The 24,596-nt window shown below is 47.9% G+C and overlaps 4 non-coding genes across 4 annotated transcripts; all 4 read left to right on the forward strand.

Moving 5' to 3' along the window:
- Window positions 1–1,523: 1,523 nt before the first annotated feature.
- Window positions 1,524–1,596, forward strand: trnak-cuu (transfer RNA lysine (anticodon CUU)). The gene has a single exon. It is a non-coding gene; the product is annotated as a tRNA-Lys (tRNA).
- A 4,932-nt stretch (window positions 1,597–6,528) lies between these two features.
- Window positions 6,529–6,601, forward strand: trnak-cuu (transfer RNA lysine (anticodon CUU)). Its single transcript has one exon. It is a non-coding gene; the product is annotated as a tRNA-Lys (tRNA).
- A 5,859-nt stretch (window positions 6,602–12,460) lies between these two features.
- Window positions 12,461–12,533, forward strand: trnak-cuu (transfer RNA lysine (anticodon CUU)). Its single transcript has one exon. It is a non-coding gene; the product is annotated as a tRNA-Lys (tRNA).
- Window positions 12,534–15,085: 2,552 nt separating this feature from the next.
- Window positions 15,086–15,158, forward strand: trnak-cuu (transfer RNA lysine (anticodon CUU)). Its single transcript has one exon. It is a non-coding gene; the product is annotated as a tRNA-Lys (tRNA).
- Window positions 15,159–24,596: the final 9,438 nt, after the last annotated feature.

Here is a 24,596-nt window from a genome sequence, read left to right on the forward strand (position 1 = left end):
CACTATTGATCCTCATATCTGCACCCTCAAATTTCTGTGACCAGTTGCATGTCCAGCTGTCTCTTAAATTTGCACAACTGCTGCTGGCAACGCATTCCATGCGCGCACAACTCTGTGTGTGAAGAGTCCACTTCTGACATCCCCTCTACTTTACTGCAACCAGGTTCAAACTGTGATCCCTCGTATTAGCCATATCTGCCCTGGGAAATACTTTCTGGCTATCGACTCTATCTATGCCTCTTATTATCTAGTGTACCTTAATTATGTCCCCTCTCCTCCTCCTTTTCTCCAATTAAAAAAGTCCAAGCTCAGTCAAACTCTCCTCATAAAATAAGCCCTCCAGTCCAAGCAGCATCCTGGTAAACCTCATCTGAACCCTCTCCAAAGCATCCACATCTTTCCTTTAATAGCGCGACCAGAACTGGACACAGTATTCCAAGTGTGGTCTAATCAAAGTTTTATAGAGCTGCAACAAGATCTCACGGCTCTTAAACTCAATGCCCCTGTTAATGAAAGCCAAAACACCATATGCTTTCTTAACAACCCTGTCCACTTGGGTGGCCATTTTAAGGAATCTATGTACCTGCACACCAAGATTCCTCTGTTCCTCCACACTGCCAAGAATCCTATCCTTAATCCTGTACTCAGCTTTCAAATTCGACCTTCCAAAATGCATCATCTCGCATTTATCCAGGTTGAACTCCATCTGCCAAGTCTCTGCCCATCTCTGCATCCTATCAATGTCCCGCTGCAGCCTACAACAGCCCTCTGTACTGTCAACGACACCTCCAACCTTTGTGTCTATGCAGCACAACGTTTTCTTCCTTTCGGGAAACGGGCCCAAACTCACACATTCCCCCATCCGAGGCTGAGAATTGATTCCTGGGGTCAGGGTCAGTGAGAGGTCAAGGGAATTTGCGGAGTGGGTCAGAGAGCTGTTGGAAAGAAGATGCGTGTTTCAAAACACCTCGGTCACCCAACCTGGATCTTGGAGCCACATCCCTGAGATCCAGGCTCTCTCTCATTGTTGGAGAGAATGAGGGCTGGAGATCAGAGTCCTGAATGTGGTGCTGGAAAAGCACAGCAGGTCAGGCAGCATCAGGAGCAGAAGAATCAACGTAACAGGCATTCCCTGAATCAGGAATGAGGATTGTGAGCCAACAGGGTGGAGAGATAAATAGGAGGGGGAGTGGGAGTGGGGTTGGGGGAAAGGGAGCTGAAATTGCGATAGGTAGATGGGTTTGGGGGTAATGGTGCTAGCTCAGAGAGGAGGGTAGAGCGGATAGGTGGGAAGGACGGTGGACAGGTGGGAAACGTAAGGAGGGCAGTGTCACATTGATGGCTCATGGGATGGGTGCGTCGCCTGGCGAGGCCAGAGGGTGTTACCCGACCCTAATGTAGACTCAGACTCTGAAAGTCACTCTTTCTCCCTGTGGATCTGTAAGGTTGTCGAGAGTGTATGGGAGGGAACAAATTGGCAAATCCCCCCCACAGCAATTACTGTAACGAACTGCGCGTGATGTGCCCGGCTAGCTCAGTTGGTAGAGCATGAGACTCTTAATCTCAGGGTCGTGGGTTCGAGCCCCACGTTGGGCGAGCTGCTCCTTTTTAAAAACACCACATCCCCTTCCGATCCGCTCTCTCCCATTTGGACGCGCCCTGACCTTTCATTGGTCTGAGTCAATCAGGAGTCTCAATACTCTCGGGTTCCTGATGAAGGGCTTCTGCCCGAAACGTTGACTCTCCTGCTCCTCGGACCCTGCCTGACCGACTGTGCTTTTCCAGCACCACACACTTCCCCTCTGACCTCCAGCATCTGCAGCCCTCACTTTCTCCTAAATTCTCCCTGCAGTCTGATGGAGTGCAGCGACACACAGACTCTCTCTCTCTCTCTCTGCAGCCGCTCGCTTCACTGAGAGCTCCATTACCCAGTGCTGCTGCCTTTCCAATCGACACTGGGGGAGGGTGTGGGCCGTACACACAGAGGCTGCACACACTCACAGACACAAACAGTAACCTGCGGCTCTGTAAACCCGCCTGGGGCAGGGGGAAACGAGTCTGACTTCCCAGCAGCAGGTGCCTGTTGGAGGTTGGGGGATGGGGGATGGGGGATGGGGGATGGGGGTTGAGGGTGGGTGTCAATTTTATCACAAGCTCACACTCCAATTCGATCATGAGTTTACAAAAAATTAAACCACACAATCAGGAGTGAGACTCAAACCGTCAGTTCAAAAACAAGCTGCAACTTACATCAGCACCTGAGACCGCTCGGCCAGCCAGACGCATACTAACCCCGCCCAATTCCGATGTCGATGTTCACACGAAGGCTCAGTCCAGTCAGTGTCTGCGCACACCTCTCTGTTCACACAGACTCTGTTCACACTCACCCACATTCCAGCCTGTTGCTTTGTCAGCTCCCCCCCACCCTCTTGGGTACAAATGTACACAAACAATGATGCTTTGTCCCCCCTCTGTGCTGAAGGACCCTGTCTCGCCAATCAAGTCTTGTAGCAGAGCTCCTGGAGACCTGAGCGAAGTGCCTTTCCCATCCAGGCCACTAGGGGGCCCCTGTGCACTTACATTGAACTGGGCACAACACTCAGTCTCTCTCACACACACAGACACACAGTCTCACATACTCACACAGACACAGTCACACACACACACACACACACACACACACACACACATTAAGGGAGTTTCTCACTCACTCAGCGCTGCATTTGCACACCTCCCACTAGCTCATGTTGCTGTCCATTCCCACTTATCTAACCCCTCAGCGAGATCCCCTGCCCCCCCTCCGCCAGCACAGACCACAGCTATAAATGGGCAGAATAGTCTCCTCGATGAATACAAGAAGAAGCTCCCATTGGTGAGTGCAAACACCTCATTTGGAGGAGAGTCGGGATCAATGAGTTGATTCTATTGCAGCATTTCCAACATCAGCGAGATTTGTTTTAAAAATGCCCGAAATGACGGCTTTTGAACGACCTCACGACAGCAACTGATGAGCTAGCACCCAGCATCATCACTGGCTGGATCAGTTAGTGACAATGTGAGAGAGCCTGGATCTCAGGGATGTGGCTCCAAGGCCCATGTTGGGTGACTGACGTCTTTTGAAACAAGCACCTTCTTTCCAACAGCTCTCTGACCCACTCTGCAATCCCCCCTGACCTCTCACTGACCCTGCCCCACATCTCCTGCTCTCAGGAATCAATTCTCAGCTTCCCATGAGGGGTCATACCCAGCGCTTGTCTCCTTTGACACCCTGCACTGTCCCAGTTCTGGATGGGGCAGTCGGGACAAAGCCTCAAGAGTGAGGTGTCAGAGTTTTGGCCAGCTCCATGAGGGAGGAGAAAAGCCTAAGATGAAAGACGATGTTCCCACCCAGAATAAAACTGGTAACTTTTCGCGTGTAAGGCGAACGTGATAACCACTACACTATGGAAACCGCGTGGTTGTTGTAATTTTGGACATGTCCCTTCCTGCCTGTACCTGTGAACAGGTACAATGTCTGGGGAGGAACTGTCACACTCCTCCTGACTTCAGTTGTGAAAGAGGTAGACTTGCCTCTTTTGATCAATCACAGGCAGATAGAGAGAGCATTTCACTTCCACCCAGCTGCTTTGACTGGTGTATTTCTCCTCCATACCCAGTGAGGTCTGTGCTGTGTCATCAAATGTCAGAAAGACGTTTTGCAAATTGAAGCAGTAGGTTGAGCTGCTGCAGGTATTTGTGGTTTGTCAGTGCAGTGTGTTTGGTTGTAGCTGTGCCTTCACAAGATAGAGTTAAAAATCTCACAACACCAGGGTATAGTCCAACAGGTTTATTTGGAAGCAATGGCTTTTGAATGTTGCTCCTTCATCAGGTAGCTGTGGAGCAGGATCATAAGAAACAGAATTTATAGCAAAAGGTCACAGTGTCATGCAGCCGAAATAATACATTGAACAAACCTAGCTTGGTATTATGTCTTTCATCGTTCAGAATGGGTTGCAGGTTTCGGTTCATTAATATGTAAATCCCACAACTTCTTTGAAGTCTCATTCTCGAGATAACAAGTTTTTATGAATAAAAGGTGAATTCTCAGCTCAGACAATGCATTGAAAGTGTGAGGCAAAGTGTGTGTAAGAGTGTGATGGAGTATTAGTCTGTGAGAGAGTATGTGCGTGGGTGTATCTTGGGGGGCTGATGTGTGTGTGTGTGTGTGTGTGTGTGTGTGTGTGTGTGTGTGTGTGCGTGTGTGAGTGTGTGTGTGTGTGTATAAGAGTCTCAGCTGGGAATTTGAGTTCATGTCACACTGTAGGTGACCCCACTACGCTATGCATTCTCTCATACACACAGTCACAAATACACAGACAGACACACTCTTACATACTCACAAACTCACGCAGACCCTCTATCATACACACGCTCTCTGCTGCCCCTGCCAACCTCACCTGATGAAGGAACAGCACTCTGAAAGCCAGTGTTTCCAAATAAACCTGCTGGACTATAACCTGGTGTTGTGTGATTTTTAATTTTGTACACTCCAACAACGGCATCTCCAAATCATTGCTGATGGAGAGCTCATGCTCAACACGTTGATTCTCCTGCTCCTCAGATGCTGCCTGACCGGCTGTGCTTTTCCAGCACCACACCATTTGACTCTGATCTCCAGCATCTGCATCTGTGTGGAATGCTCTGCCCCAGAGGGCAAGTGGAGGCCCAGCCTCTGGATTCATTTAAGAAAGAGTTGGATAGAGCTCTCAAGGACAGTGGAATCAAGGGTTATGGAGATAAGGCAGGAACAGGATACTGATTAAGGATGATCAGCCATGATCATACTGAATGGTAGTGCAGGCTCGAAGGGCAGAATGGCCTACTCCTGCACCTATGGTCTATTGTCTATTGTCCTCACTTTCTTCCTGTGTGGTCAAGTGGCAGAAAGACATTTTGCAAATAGAAACAGCAGGTTGAGCTGCCGCAGGTATTTGTGGTTTATTAGTGCAGTGTGTTCAATTGTAGCTGTGCCTTCACAAGATAGGGCTTTACTTACTAATGATGTAGAGGTGGCAGTGTTGAATCGGCTTGGACAAAGTTACAAGTCACACAATGCCAGGTTATAGTCTAACAGTTTTATCTGAAAGCTTCACTTGCAACTAAACCTGTTTGACTGTAACCTGGTGTTGTGTGAGTTTTAAGTTGATTCACTACGATCAGTGAAAGATCAGTAAATGGGGACTGAGCTGCTGATTGAAAAGGAAGGCTTCACCAAACATGGACCTTGAACCCACAACCTTAATCCTTGGCTTTAAAAATCCCATATTCTACTGACTGAGGTAGCCGTCCATACATTACCTACTGCTGTTACTGCGAGTCGGAAATTAAAACCAATATAATGTACAACGCACAGCTTGGATTGGCTAAAATTCATCCAAGCCCCTACCCCTGCTGCTGTTGGGGGAACCTGCAATCATCCCCCTCCCACACACTCCCACATTCCCAACCTGCAGCATTCCCACTGTGACACCGGCCAAGCTCGCTCACACACACACACGCACACACGCACACACGCACACACAGACACATATATACACACACATACATACACACACGCACACACACACACAGACACATATATACACACACATACATACACACATACACACTCACACACAGACACACAGACATACACACAGAGACACACACACAGACACACACACAGACACATATACACATACACACACAGAAACACATAGACATGCACACACAGACACACACAGACTCACATACACATTCACACACTTACACACACATACACACACAGACACACACACATACGCACAACAGACACCCAGACACAAATACACAAACACATATACACACACAGATACGCATACACACAGAGACATGCACACATACACACGTGGACAAACATACACATACACACACTCATACACACAGACACACACACAGACACACACATACACACACCTCGGTCACCCAACCTGGATCTTGGAGCCACATCCCAGAGATCCAGGCTCTCTCTCATTGTTGGAGAGAATGAGGGCTGGAGATCAGAGTCCTGAATGTGGTGCTGGAGAAGCACAGCAGGTCAGGCAGCATCAGGAGCAGAAGAATCAACGTTACAGGCATCCCTTCATCAGGAATGAGGATTGTGAGCCAACAGGGTGGAGAGATAAATAGGAGGGGGAGTGGGAGTGGGGTTGGGGGAAAGGTAGCTGATATTGCGACAGGTAGATGGGTTTGGGGGTAATAGTGCGAGGTCAGAGAGGAGGGTAGAGCGGATATTTGGGAAGGACGATGGACAGGTGGGAAACGTAAGGAGGGCAGTGTCAAATTGATGGCTCATGGGATGGGGGCGTCGCCTGTCGAGGCCAGAGGGTGTTACCCGACCCTAATGTAGACTCAGACTCTGAAAGTCACTCTTTCTCCCTGTGGATCTGGATGCGTGTGGAGAGAATATGTGAGGGAGCTAATTGTCAAATCCCCCCCGCAGCAATAGCTGCAACAAACTCCGCGTGCAGTGCCCGGCTAGGTCAGGCGGTAGAGCATGAGACTCTTAATCTCAGGGTCGTGGGTTCGAGCCCAACGTTGGGCGAGCTGCTCCTTTTTAAAAACACCACACCCCCTTCCGATCAGCTCTCTCTCATTTGGACGCGCCCTGATCTTTCACTGGTCTGAGTCAATCAGGAGGCTCAATACTCCCGGGTTCCTGATGAAAGGAACGAAACGTCCACTCTCCTGCTCCTCGGACCCTGCCTGACCGGCTGTGCTTTTCCAGCACCACACACTTCCACTCTGACCTCCAGCATCTGCAGCCCTCACTTTCTCCTAAATTCTCCCTGCAGTCTGATGGAGTGCAGCGACACACAGACTCTCTCTCTCTCTCTCTCTCTCTGCAGCCGCTCGATTCACTGAGAGCTCCATTACCCAGTGCTGCTGCCTTTCCAATCGACACTGGGGGAGGGTGTGGGCCGTACACACAGAGGCTGCACACACTCCCAGACACAAACAGTAACCTGCGGCTCTGTAAACCCGCCTGGGGCAGGGGGAAACGAGTCTGACTTCCCAGCAGCAGGGGGGTTGGGGTTGGGGTTGGGGGTTGGTGTTGGGGTGGGGGAGGGTGTCAGTTTTATCACAAGCTCACACTCCAATTCATTCATGAGTTTACAAAAAATTAAAACCACACAATCAGGAGTGAGACTCAAACCGTCAGTTCAAAAACAAGCTGCAACTTAAATCAGCACCTGAGACCGCTCGGCCAGCCTGACACATACTAACCCCGCCCCATTGCGTTGTCAATGTTCACACGAAGGCTCAGTCCAGTCAGTGTCTGCACACACCTCTCTGTTCACACAGACTCTGTTCACACTCACCTACATTCCAGCCTGTTGCTTTGTCAGCCCCCCCCCCCCTTGGGTAAAATGTACACAAACAATGATGCTTTGTTCCCCCTCTGTTCTGAAGGACCCCGTCTCGCCAATCAAGTCTTGCAGCAGAGCTCCAGGAGACCTGAGCAAAGTGCCTTTCCCATCCAGGCCACTAGTGGGCCCATGTGCACTTACATTCAACTGGGCCCCACACTCAGTCTCTCTCACACACACAGACACACACAGTCTCACATACTCACACAGACACAGTCTCACACACGCACACACACACACATTAAGGGAGTTTCTCACTCACTCAGCGCTGCCTTTGCACACCTCCCACTGGCTCATGTTGCTGTCCATTCCCACTTATCTAACCACTCAGGGAGAACCCCTCCCACCCTTCCGCCAGCACAGACTACAGCTGTAAATGGGCTGAATGGACTCCTCGATGAATACAAGAAGGAGCTCCCATTGGTGAGTGCAAACACCTCATTTGGAGGAGGGTCGGGATCAATGAGTTGATTCTATTCCAGCATTTCCAACATCAGCGAGATTTGTTTTAAAAATGCCCGAAATGACGGCTTTTGAACGACCTCACGACAGCAACTGATGAGGTAGCACCCAACATCATCACTGGCTGGCTCAGTTAGTGACAATGTGAGAGAGCCTGGATCTCAGGGATGTGGCTCCAAGGACCATGTTGGGTGACTGACGTCTTTTGAAACAAGCACCTTCTTTCCAACAGCTCTCTGACCCGCTCTGCAATCCCCCCTGACCTCTCACTGACCCTGCCCCACATCTCCTGCTCTCAGGAATCAATTCTCAGCTTCCCATGAGGGGTCATCCCCAGCGCTTGTCTCCTTTGACACCCTGCACTATCCCTGCTCTAGATGGGGCAGTCGGGACAAAACTTCAAGAGTGAGGTGTCATAGTTTAGGCCAGCTCCATGAGGGAGGAGAAAAGCCTAAGATGAAAGACGATGTTCCCACCCAGAATCAAACTGGTAATTTTTCGCGTGTAAGGCGAACGTGATAACCACTACACTATGGAAACCGCGTGGTTGTTGTAATTTTGTACATGTCCCTTCCTGCCTGTACCTGTGAACAGGTACAATCTCTGGGGAGGAAATGTGACGCTCCTCCTGACTTCATTTGTGAAAGAGGTAGACTTGCCTCTTTTGAGCAATCACAGGCAGATAGAGAGAGCATTTCACTTCCTCCCAGCTGCTTTGACTGGTGTATTTCTCCTCCATACCCAGTGAGGTCTGTGCTGTGTCATCAAATGTCAGAAAGACATTTTGCAAATTGAAGCAGTAGGTTGAGCTGCTGCAGGTATTTGTGGTTTGTCAGTGCAGTGTGTTTGGTTGTAGCTGTACCTTCACAAGATAGAGTTAAAAATCTCACAACACTAGGGTATAGTCCAACAGGTCTATTTGGAAGCAATGGCTTTTGAATGTTGCTCCTTCATCAGGTAGCTGTGGAGCAGGATCATAAGACACAGAATTTATAGCAAAAGGTCACAGTGCCATGCAACCAAAATAATATATTGAACAAACCTAGCTTGTTGTTACGTCTTTCATCATTCAGAGTGGGTTGCAGGTTTCCGTTCATTAATATGTAAATCCCACAACTTCTTTGAAGTCTCATTTTCGAGATAACAAGGTTTTATGAATAAAAGGTGAATTCTCAGCTCAGACAATGCATTGAAAGTGTGAGGCAAAGTGTGTGTGAGAGTGTGATGGAGTATTAGTCTGTGAGAGAAATTGTGCGTGGGTGTGTCTTGGGGGGTGATGTGCGTGTGTGTGTGTGTGTGTGTGTGTGAAAGTGTGTGTGTGTGTGTGCATGAGAGTCTCAGCTGGGAATTTGCGTTCATGTCACACTATAGGTGAACCCACTACGCTATACATTCTCTCATACACACACTCACAAATACACAGACAGACACACTCTTACATACTCACACACTCACGCAGACCCTCTATCATACACACGCTCTCTTCTTCGCCTGCCAACCTCACCTGATGAAGGAACAGCACTCTGAAAGCCAGTGTTTCCAATTAAACCTGCTGGACTATAACCTGGTGTTGTTTGATTTTTAACTTTGTACACTCCAACAACGGCATCTCCAAAGCATTGCTGATGGAGAGCTTAAGCTCAACACGTTGATTCTCCTGCTCCTCAGATGCTGCCTGACCGGCTGTGCTTTTCCAGCACCACACCATTTGACTCTGATCTCCAGCATCTGCATCTGTGTGGAATGCTCTGCCCCAGAGGGTAGTGGAGGCCCAGTCTCTGGATTCGTTTAAGAAAGAGTTGGATAGAGCTCTCAAGGATAGTGGAATCAAGGGTTATGCAGATAAGGCAGGAACAGGATACTGATTAAGGATGATCAGCCATGATGATACTGAATGGTAGTGCAGGCTCGAAGGGCAGAATGGCCTACTCCTGCACCTATTGTCTATTGTCCTCACTTTCTCCCTGTGTGGTCAAGTGGCAGAAAGACATTTTGCAAATAGAAACAGCAGGTTGAGCTGCTGCAGGTATTTGTGGTTTATTAGTGCAGTGTGTTCAATTGTAGCTGTGCCTTTACAAGATAGGGCTTTACTTACTCGTGATGTGGAGGTGCTGGTGTTGAATTGGCTTGGACAAAGTTACAAGTCACACAATGCCAGGTTATAGTCTAACAGTTTTATCTGAAAGCTTTACTTACAACTAAACCTATTTGACTGTAACCTGGTGTTGTGTGATTTTTAACTTGATTCACTATGATCAGAGAAAGATCAGTCAATGGGGACTGAGCTGCTGATTGAAAAGGAAGGCTTCACCAAACATGGACCTTGAACCCACAACCTTAATCCTTGGCTTTAAAAATCTCATATTCTACTGACTGAGGTGGCCGGCCATACATTACCTCCTGCTGTTACTGCGAGTCGGAAATTAAAACCAATATAATGTACAATGCCGAGCTTGGATTGGCTAAAATTCATCCAAGCCCCTACCCCTGCTGTACTGGGGGAACCTGCAATCATCCCCCTTCCACACACTCCCACATTCACAACCTGCAGCATTCCCACTGTGACACCGACCATATATACTCACACAAACACATACACAGACACACTCAGACATACACACAGACACACACACATACACACACACAGACACATACACAGACACACACACATACACACAGACACACACACAGACACACACACATACACACACACAGACACACACATATACACATAAACACACACATACATACACAGACACACACACATACGCACACACAGACACACACACAGACACACAGACACAAACACATGTACACACACATACAGACGGACACACATTCTCATACACACACACAGACACGCACACACACAGACACACACACACTCATACACACACAGACACGCACACACACATCGACGCAAACACAGACACACATACACACACAGACACACACAGACACACAGACACACATACACACACATAGACACACACACATACACAGATACACATACAGACACACATACATGCACACATACACAGACACACACAGACACACATGCACATACACATACACACAGACACACACATAGACACACACACACAGACACATGCACACACACATACATATACACACACCGACACGCATACACACATACACACACATACACATACACATGCACATACACACACATCCCACACAGACACACATACACATACACATACACACAGACACACATACACACACACAGACACACACACAAACACACAGACACACATACACACACACAGACACACACAGAGATACACTTAAACATACATACACACACACAGACACACATACACACACAGACACACAAACACACACATACACACACACACACATACATACACACAGACACACACACCGACACACATTCACATACACACACACATACACACATACACACAGACAGACATACATACAGACACACATACACACACATACACAGACACACATACACATACACACACACATACACACATACACACACACATACACATACACATACACATACACACAGACACACATGCACACACATACACACACATACACACACATACACCCACACACATACACACAGACACACACACACCGACACACATACACACACACACATACACACACATACACACATACACAGCCACAGACATACATACAGACACACATACACATACACACACACACACACACATACATACATATACACATACACACACATACACATACACACAGACACACACACACAGACACACATACACATACACACACATACACCCACACATATACACACAGACACACACACACCGACACACATACACACACAGACACACATACACACACACATCCACACACACATACACACATACAGATACACGCACACATACACACACTCATATACACACACATACACACAGACACACACACACACACACAGACACACACACAGACACACACCCAGGTCACCCAGCCGGGATCTTGGAGCCACAGCCCTGAGATCCAGGCTCTCTCTCATTGTTGGAGAGAATGAGGGCTCGAGATCAGAGTCCTGAATGTGGTGCTGGAAAAGCACAGCAGGTCAGGCAGCATCAGGAGCAGAAGAATCAACGTTACAGGCATTCACTGAATCAGGAATGAGGATTGTGAGCCAACAGGGTGGAGAGATAAATAGGAGGGGGAGTGGGAGTGGGAGTGGGGTTGGGGGAAAGAGAGCTGAAATTGCGATAGGTCGGTGGGTTTGGGGGTAATGGTGCTAGGTCAGAGAGGAGGGTAGAGCGGATAGGTGGGAAGGCGATGGGCAGGTGGGAAACGTAAGGTGGGAAACGTAAGGAGGGCAGTGTCAAATTGATGGCTCATGGGATGGGGGCGTCGCCTGGCGAGGCCAGAGGGTGTTACCCGACCCTAATGTAGTCTCAGACTCTGAAAGTCACTCTTTCTCCCTGTGGATCTGTATGTTTGCAGAGAGTGTATGGGAGGGAACAAATTGCAAAATGCGCCCCACAGCAGCAACTACAACAGAGCATGCCCGGCGTGCCCGGCTAGCTCAGTCGGTAGAGCATGAGACTCTTAATCTCAGGGTCGTGGGTTCGAGCCCAACGTTGGGCGAGCTGCTCCTTTTTAAAAACACCACACCCCCTTCCGATCAGCTCTCCCCCATTTGGACGCGCCTTCATCCTTTACTGGTCTGAGTCAATCAGGAGGCTCAATACTCCCGGGTTCCTGATGAAGGGCTTCAGCCCCGAAACGTTGACTCTCCTGCTCCTCGGACGCTGCCTGACCGACTGTGCTTTTCCAGCACCACACACTTCCCCTCTGACCTCCAGCATCTGCAGCCCTCACTTTCTCCTAAATTCTCCCTGCAGTCTGATGGAGTGCAGCGACACACAGACTCTCTCTCTCTCTCTCTCTGCAGCCGCTCGCTTCACTGAGAGCTCCATTACCCAGTGCTGCTGTCTTTCCAATCGACACTGGGGGAGGGTGTGGGCCGTACACACAGAGGCTGCACACACTCACAGACACAAACAGTAACCTGCGGCTCTGTAACCCCGCCTGGGGCAGGGGAAACGAGTCTGACTTCCCAGCAGAACTCACTGCAAACATTCACAACCTGCAGCATTCCCACCGTAACACCTGCCAAGCTCTCTCTCACACAGATACACACACACACATACACACACAGAGACAGACAGACAGACAGACAGACAGACACTCACACACACACACAGTGAGAGAGATAAAAACACACAGAAAGAAGGACAGAGAGAGAGAAAGCGAGAGAGGGAGATATGGAGACACAAACCGAGACAGAGAGGGAGACACAAGGAGACAGAGATACAGAGAGGAAGATACAGAGAGAGAGAGAGAGGGGAGAGAGAGAGATCCAGAGATATAGAGAGAATCTCGGTGTGTGAGTCTCCATATAGTCAATGTCCCGGTGCTGAGATTGTATCTATTCACTGTGAATTGAAGGGCTCCTCCCAAGCAGGCAGGGACGTGTACGGACGCTTGGCGTCCGCACAGTTTCCATAGCGCAATGGTTATCACGTTCGCCGTCCATGCGAAAGGTCCCCACTTCGACCCTGTGTGGGGACATTATAGAGCCGTACCGCACAGAGCAAGATGTTCTGCTGGCTATTGACGCTCATCTATGCACCCGCAAATTTCTGTGACCAGATGCATGTCCAGCTGTCTCTTAAATTTGCACAACTGCTACTGGAACGCATTCCATGTTCTCACAACTCTGTGTGTGAAGAGTCCACTTCTGACATCCCCTCTCTACTTTCCTGCAACCAGCTTCAAACTATGAACCCTCGTGTTAGCCATATCTGCCCTGGGAAATACTTTCTGGCTATCCACTCTGTCTATGCCTCTCATTATCTTGTATACCTCAATTAGGTCCCGTCTCCTTCTCCTTTTCTCCAATGAAAAAAGTCCGAGCTCAGTCAACCTCTCTTCATAAAATAAGCCCTCCAAACCAGGCAGCATCCTGGTAAACCTCATCTGAACCCTCTCCAAAGCATCCACATCTTTCCCATAATAGGGCGACCAGAACTGGACGCAGTATTCCAAGTGCGGTCTAACCAAAGTTTGATAGAGCTGTAACAATATCTCACCACTCTTAAGCTCAATCCCACAGTTAATGAAAGCGAAAACACCATATGCTTTCTTAACAACCCTGTCCACTTTGGTGGCCATTTTAAGGGATCTATGTACATGCACACCAAGATCCCTCTGTTCCTCCACACTGCGAAGAATCCTACCCTTAATCCTGTTCTCAGCTTTCAAATTCGACCTTCCAAAATGCACCATCTCGCATTTATCCAGGTTGAACTCCATCTGCCAAGTCTCTGCCCATCTCTGCATCCTATCAATGTCCCGCTGCAGCCTACAACAGCCCTCTATACTGTCAACGACACCTCCAACCTTTGTGTCCTATGCTGCACAACTTTTTCTTCCTTTCGGGAAACGGGCCCAAACTCACACATTCCCCCATCCGAGGCTGAGAATTGATTCCTGGGGTCAGGGTCAGTGAGAGGTCAAGGGAATTTGCGGAGTGGGTCGGAGAGCTGTTGGAAAGAAGATGCGTGTTTCAAAACACCTCGGTCACCCAACCTGGATCTTGGAGCCACATCCCTGAGATCCAGGCTCTCTCTCATTGTTGGAGAGAATGAGGGCTGGAGATCAGAGTCCTGAATGTGGTGCTGGAAAAGCACAGCAGGCCAGGCAGCATCAGGAGCAGAAGAATCTACGTTACAGGTATTCCCTTAATCAGGAATGAGGATTGTGAGCCAACAGGGTGGAGAGATAAAGAGGAGGGGGAGTGGGAGTGGGAGTGGGATTGTGGGTAAGGGAGCTGAAATTGCGATAGGTAGATGGGTTTGGGGGTAATGGTGCTAGGTCAGAGAGGAGGGTAGAGCGGATAGGTGGGAAGGACGGTGGACAGGTGGGAAACGTAAGGAGGGCAGTGTCAAATTGATGGCTCATGGGATGGGGGCGTCGCCTGTCGAGGCCAGAGGGTGTTACCCGACCCTAATGTAGACTCAGACTCTGAAAGTCACTCTTTCTCCCTGTGGATCTGGATGTTTGCAGAGAGTGTATGGGAGGGAGCTAATTGCCAAATGCCCCCCACAGCAGTAACTGAGATTCCTCCCCGGAGTGCCCGGCTAGCTCAGTTGGTAGAGCATGTGACTCTTAATCTCAGGGTCGTGGGTTCGAGCCCCACGTTGGGCGAGCGGCGCCTTTTTAAAAACACCACACCCCCTTCCGATCAGCTCTCTCCCATTTGGACGCGCCCTGATCTTTCACTGGTCTGAGTCAATCAGGAGGCTCAATACTCCCGGGTTCCTGATGAAGGGCTTCTGCCCGAAGCGTCCACTCTCCTGCTCCTCGGACGCTTCCTTACCGACTGTGCTTTTCCAGCACCACACACTTCCCCTCTGACCTCCAGCATCTGCAGCCCTCACTTTCTCCGAAATTCTCCCTGCAGTCTGATGGAGTGCAGCGACACACAGACTCTCTCTCTCTCTCTCTCTCTCTCTGCAGCCGCTCGCTTCACTGAGAGCTCCATAACCCAGTGCTGCTGCCTTTCCAATCGACACTGGGGGAGGGTGTGGGCCGTACACACAGAGGCTGCACACACTCACAGACACAAACAGTAACCTGCGGCTGTGTAAACCCGCCTGGGGCAGGGGAAAACGAGTCTGACTTCCCAGCAGGTGGGGTTGGGGTTGGGGGTTGGGGGTTGGGGGTTGGGGGTTGGGGGTTGGGGGTTGGGGGTTGGGGTTGGGGTTGGGGTTGGGGGTTGGGGTTGGGGGTTGGGGTTGGGGGTTGGGGGTGAAGGGTGGGTGTCCATTTTATTACAAGCTCACACTCCGATTCGTTCATGAGTTTACAAAAAATTAAACCCACACAATCAGGAGTGAGACTCAAACCGTCAGTTCAAAAACAAGCTGCAACTTAAATGAGCACCTGAGACCGCTCGGCCAGCCTGACGCATACTAACCCCGCCCCATTCCGTTGTCAATGTTCACATGAAAGCTCTGTCAGTCAGTGTCTGCACACACCTCTCTGTTCAGACACACTCTGTTCACACTCACCCACATTCCAGCCTGTTGCTTTGACAGCCCCCACCCCCACCCCTTGAGTACAAATGTACACAAACAATGATGCTTTGTTCCCCCTCTGTGCTGAAGGACCCCGTCTCGCCAATCAAGTCTTGCAGCCGGGCTCAGTGAGACTTGAGCAAAGTGCCTTTCCCATCCAGGCCACTAGTGGGCCCCTGTGCACTTACATTGAACTGGGCACCACACTCAGTCTCTCTCACACACACAGACACACACAGTCTCACATACTCACACAGACACAGTCTCACACACACACACACACACATTAAAGGAGTTTCTCACTCACTCAGCGCTGTCTTTGCACATCTCCCACTGGCTCATGTTGCTGTCCATTCCCACTTATCTAACCCCTCAGCGAGAACCCCTCCCCCCCTTCCGCCAGCACAGACTATAACTGGAAATGGGCAGAATAGTCTCCTCGATGAATACAAGAAGGAGCTCCCATTGGTGAGTGCAAACACCTCATTTGGAGGAGGGTCGGGATCAATGAGTTGATTCTATTCCAGCATTTCCAACATCAGCGAGATTTGTTTTAAAAATGCCCGAAATGACGGCTTTTGAACGACCTCACGACAGCAACTGACGAGGTAGCACCCAACATCATCACTGGCTGGATCAGTTAGTGACAATGTGAGAGAGCCTGGATCTCAGGGATGTGGCTCCAAGGACCATGTTGGGTGACTGACGTCTTTTGAAACAAGCACCTTCTTTTCAACAGCTCTCTGACCCATTCTGCAATCCCCCCTGACCTCTCACTGACCCTGCCCCACATCTCCTGCTCTCAGGAATCAATTCTCAGCTTCCCATGAGGGGTCATCCCCAGCGCTTGTCTCCTTTGACACCCTGCACTGTCCCAGCTCTGGATGGGGCAGTCGGGACAAAACCTCAAGAGTGTGGTGTCAGACTTTAGGCCAGCTCCATGAGGGAGGAGAAAAGCCTAAGATGAAAGACGATGTTCCCACCCAGAATCAAACTGGTAACTTATCGCGTGTAAGGCGAAAGTGATAACCCCTACACTATGGATACCGTGTGGTTGTTGTAATTTTGGACATGTCCCTTCCTGCCTGTACCTGTGAACAGGTACAATCTCTGGGGAGGGACTGTCACACTCCTCCTGACTTCAGTTGTGAAAGAGGTAGACTTGTCTCTTTTGATCAATCACAGGCAGATAGAGAGAGCATTTCACTTCCTCCCAGCTGCTTTGACTGGTGTATTTCTCCTCCATACCCAGTGAGGTCTGTGCTGTGTCATCAAATGTCAGAAAGACATTTTGTAAATAGAAGCATTAGGTTGAGCTGCTGCAGGTATTTGTGGTTTGTCAGTGCAGTGTGTTTGGTTGCAGCTGTGCCTTCACAAGATAGAGTTAAAAATCTCACCACACCAGGGTATAGTCCAACAGGTTTATTTGGAAGCAATGGCTTTTGAATGTTGCTCCTTCATCAGGTAGCTGTGGAGCAGGATCATAAGACACAGAATTTATAGCAAAAGGTCACAGTGTCGTGCAACCGAAATAATATATTGTACAAACCTCGCTTGTTGTTACATCTTTCATCGTTCAGAATGGGTTGCAGGTTTCGGTTCATTAATATGTAAATCCCACAACTTCTTTGAAGTCTCATTCTCGAGATAACAAGGTTTTATGAATAAAAGGTGAATTCTCAGCTCAGACAATGCATTGAAAGTGTGAGGCAAAGTGTGTGTGAGAGTGTGATGGAGTATTAGTCTGTGAGAGAGTATGTGCGTGGGTGTGTCTTGGTGGGGATGTGTGAGTTTGTGTGTGTGTGTGTGTGTGTATATGAGAGACTCAGCTGGGAATTTGAGTTCATGTCACACTATAGGTGACCTCACTACGCTATACATTCCCTCATACACTCACTCACAAATACACAGACAGACACACTCTTACATACTCACACACTCACGCAGACCCTCTATCATACACACGCTCTCATCTGCCACTGCCAACCTCACCTGATGAAGGAACAGCACTCTGAAAGCCAGTGTTCCCAAATAAACCTGCTGGACTATAACCTGGTGTTGTGTGATTTTTAATTTTGTACACTCAACAACGGCATCTCCAAATCATTGCTGATGGAGAGCTCATGCTCAACACGTTGATTCTCCTGCTCCTCAGATGCTACCTGACTGGCTGTGCTTTTCCAGCACCACACCATTTGACTCTGATCTCCAGCATCTGCATCTGTGTGGAATGCTCTGCCCCAGAGGGCAAGTGGAGGCCCAGCCTCTGGATTCATTTAAGAAAGAGTTGGATAGAGCTCTCAAGGACAGTGGAATCAAGGGTTATGGAGATAAGGCAGGAACAGGATACTGATCAAGGATGATCAGCCATGATCATACTGAATGGTAGTGCAGGCTCGAAGGGCAGAATGGCCTACTCCTGCACCTATGGTCTATTGTCTATTGTCCTCACTTTCTTCCTGTGTGGTCAAGTGGCAGAAAGACATTTTGCAAATAGAAACAGCAGGTTGAGCTGCTGCAGGTATTTGTGGTTTATTAGTGCAGTGTGTTCAATTGTAGCTGTGCCTTCACAAGATAGGGCTTTACTTACTAATGATGTAGAGGTGGCAGTGTTGAATTGGCTTGGACAAAGTTACAAGTCACACAATGCCAGGTTATAGTCTAACAGTTTTATCTGAAAGCTTCACTTACAACTAAATCTATTTTACTGTAACCTGGTGTTGTGTGATTTTTAACGTGATTCACTACGATCAGTGAAAGATCAGTCAATGGGGACTGAGCTGCTGATTGAAAAGGAAGGCTTCACCAAACATGGACCTTGAACCCACAATCTTAATCCTTGGCTTTAAAAATCTCATATTCTACTGACTGAGGTAGCCGGCCATACATTACCTACTGCTGTTCTTGCGAGTCAGAAATTAAAACCAATATAATGTACAACGCACAGATTGGATTGGCTAAAATTCATCCAAGCCCCTACTCCTGCTGCTGTTGGGGGAACCTGCAATCACCCCCCTTCCACACACTCCCACATTCACAACCTACAGCATTCCCACTGTGACACCGACCATATATACACACACATACACACTCACAGACACACACAGACATACACACAGACACACACACATACACACACACAGACACATACACAGACACACACACAGAACACACACAGACACACACACATACACATAAACACACACATACATACACAGACACACACACATACGCACACACAGACACACACACACACACACAGACACAAACACCTGTACACACACATACACACGGACACACATACTCATACACACGCACAGACACGCACACACACAGACACGCACACACGCAGACACACACAGACACACACACTCATGCACACACAGACACGCACACACACATAGATGCACACACAGACACACACAGACACACAGACACACATACACACTCATAGACACACACACATACACAGATACACATACAGACACACATACACAGACACACACAGACACACATGCACATACACATACACACATACAGACACACATACACAGACACACACAGACACACACAGACACACATGCACATACACATACACACACCGACACGCATACACACATACACACACATACACATACACATACACACACATCCCACACAGACACACATACACATACACACACTCACACAAACACACAGACACACATACACACACACAGACACACAGACACAGACACACACACATACGCACACACTCAGACATACACAGACACATACACATACACACACAGACACATACACAGACACACACATACACACACACAGACACACACACATACACATAAACACACACATACATACACAGACACACACACATACGCACACACAGACACACACACAGACACACAGACACAAACAGATACACATACACACACACACAGACACACATACACAGACAGACACACACATACATACACACAGACACACACACCGACACACATACATATACACACACATACACTCATACACACGCACAGACATACATACAGACACACATACACATACACACACACATACACACATACACATACACACACACATACACATAGACACACATGCACACACATACACATACACGCACACATACACCCACACACATACACACAGACACACACACCGACACACATACACATATACACACATACACACCTACACACGCACAGACATACATACAGACACACACACACACACACATACATACACATACACATTCACACAGACACACATACACACACAGACACATCGACACCGACACACATACTCACACATACACATACACACACAAATACACCCACACACATACACACAGACACACACACATCGACACACATACACACACAGACACACATACACACACATATCCACACACACATACAGATACACGCACACATACACACATAGACACACATACACACACTCATATACACACACATACACACAGACACACACACACACACAGGCACACACACGCAGACAAAGTTACAAGTCACACAATGCCAGGTTATAGTCTAACAGTTTTATCTGAAAGCTACACTTACAACTAAACCTATTTGACTGTAACCTGGTGTTGTGTGAGTTTTAACTTGATTCACTACGATCAGTGAAAGATCAGGCAATGGGGACTGAGCTGCTAATTGAAAAGGAAGGCTTCACCAAACATGGACCTTTGACCCACAACCTTAATCCTTGGCTTTAAAAATCTCATATTCTACTGACTGAGGTGGCCGGCCATACATTACCTACTGCTGTTACTGCGAGTCGGAAATTAAAACCAATATAATGTACAACGCACAGCTTGGATTGGCTAAAATTCATCCAAGCCCCTACTCCTGCTGCTGTTGGGAGAACCTGCAATCACCCCCCTCCCACACACTCCCACATTCACAACCTGCAGCATTCCCACTCTGACACCGACCATATATACACACACAAACACACACAGAGACACACTCAGACATACACACAGACACACACACATACACACACACAGACACATACACAGACACACACACATACACACACACAGACACACACATACACACACACAGACACATACACAGACACACACACATACACATAAACACACACATACATACACAGACACACACACATACGCACACACAGACACACAGACACAAACACCTGTACACACACATACACACGGACACACATACTCATACACACACACAGACACACACACACAGACACACACAAACACTCACACTCATTCACACACAGACATGCACACACACATAGACGCACACACAGACACACATACACACACAGACACACAGACACACACATAGACACACACACATACACAGACACACACAGACACACACAGACACACACAGACACACATGCACATACACATACACACAGACACACACATAAACACACACACAGACACATACACACACACATACACATACACACACCGACACGCATACACACATACACACACATACACATACACATACACACACATCCCACACAGACACACATACACATACACACACTCACACAAACACACAGACACACATACACACACACAGACACACAGACACAGACACACACACATACGCACACACTCAGACATACACAGACACACACACATACACACACAGACACATACACAGACACACACATACACACACACAGACACACACACATACACATAAACACACACATACATACACAGACACACACACATACGCACACACAGACACACACACAGACACACAGACACAAACAGATACACATACACACACACACAGACACACATACACACACAGACACACACATACATACACACAGACACACACACCGACACACATACATATACACACACATACACTCATACACACGCACAGACATACATACAGACACACATACACATACACACACACATACACACATACACATACACACACACATACACATAGACACACATGCACACACATACACATACACGCACACATACACCCACACACATACACACAGACACACACACCGACACACATACACATATACACACATACACACCTACACACGCACAGACATACATACAGACACACACACACACACACATACATACACATACACATTCACACAGACACACATACACACACAGACACATCGACACCGACACACATACTCACACATACACATACACACACAAATACACCCACACACATACACACAGACACACACACATCGACACACATACACACACAGACACACATACACACACATATCCACACACACATACAGATACACGCACACATACACACATAGACACACATACACACACTCATATACACACACATACACACAGACACACACACACACAGGCACACACACGCAGACAAAGTTACAAGTCACACAATGCCAGGTTATAGTCTAACAGTTTTATCTGAAAGCTTCACTTACAACTAAACCTATTTGACTGTAACCTGGTGTTGTGTGAGTTTTAACTTGATTCACTACGATCAGTGAAAGATCAGGCAATGGGGACTGAGCTGCTAATTGAAAAGGAAGGCTTCACCAAACATGGACCTTGGACCCACAACCTTAATCCTTGGCTTTAAAAATCTCATATTCTACTGACTGAGGTGGCCGGCCATACATTACCTACTGCTGTTACTGCGAGTCGGAAATTAAAACCAATATAATGTACAACGCACAGCTTGGATTGGCTAAAATTCATCCAAGCCCCTACTCCTGCTGCTGTTGGGAGAACCTGCAATCACCCCCCTCCCACACACTCCCACATTCACAACCTGCAGCATTCCCACTCTGACACCGACCATATATACACACACAAACACACACAGAGACACACTCAGACATACACACAGACACACACACATACACACACACAGACACATACACAGACACACACACATACACACACACAGACACACACATACACACACACAGACACATACACAGACACACACACATACACATAAACACACACATACATACACAGACACACACACATATGCACACACAGACACACAGACACAAACACCTGTACACACACATACACACGGACACACATACTCATACACACACACAGACACACACACACAGACACACACAAACACTCACACTCATTCACACACAGACATGCACACACACATAGACGCACACACAGACACACATACACACACAGACACACAGACACACACATAGACACACACACATACACAGATACACATACAGACACACATACACACACACATACACAGACACACACAGACACACAGACATACACATAGACACACACACACAGACAAATACACACACACGTACACATACACACACCGACGCGCATACACACATACACACACATACACATACACACACACATCCCACACAGACACACATACACATACACACAGACACACAGGCACACATACACACACACAGACACACACACACATACACACGGACACACATACTCATACACACACACAGACACACACACACAGACACACACAAACACTCACACTCATTCACACACAGACATGCACACACACATAGACACACACACACAGACAAATACACACACACGTACACATACACACACCGACGCGCATACACACATACACACACATACACATACACACACACATCCCACACAGACACACATACACATACACATACACACAGACACACAGGCACACATACACACACACAGACGCACACACACACATACACACGGACACACATACTCATACACACACACAGACACACACAAACACTCACACTCATTCACACACAGACATGCACACACACATAGATGCACACACAGACACACATACACACACAGACACACACAGACACACAGACACACACATAGACACACACACATACACAGATACACATACAGACACACATACACACACACATACACAGACACGCACACACACAGACACACACAGACACACACACTCATACACACACAGACACGCACACACACATAGACGCACACACAGACACACATACACACACATAGACACACACACATACACAGATACACATACAGACACACATACACAGACACACACAGACACACATGCACATACACATACACACATACAGACACACATACAGACACACATACACAGACACACACAGACACACATGCACATACACATACACACAGACACACACATAAACACACACACAGACACATACACACACACATACACATACACACACCGACACGCATACACACATACACACACATACACATACACACACATCCCACACAGACACACATACACATACACACACTCACACAAACACACAGACACACATACACATACACACACTCACACAAACACACAGACACACATACACACACACACACTCACACAAACACACAGACACACATACACACACACAGACACAGACACACACACATACGCACACACTCAGACATACACAGACACACACACATACACACACAGACACATACACAGACACACACATA

The sequence above is a fragment of the Chiloscyllium punctatum genome, chromosome 21 (assembly GCF_047496795.1).
Source record: "Chiloscyllium punctatum isolate Juve2018m chromosome 21, sChiPun1.3, whole genome shotgun sequence".
Taxonomy (NCBI): domain Eukaryota; kingdom Metazoa; phylum Chordata; class Chondrichthyes; order Orectolobiformes; family Hemiscylliidae; genus Chiloscyllium; species Chiloscyllium punctatum.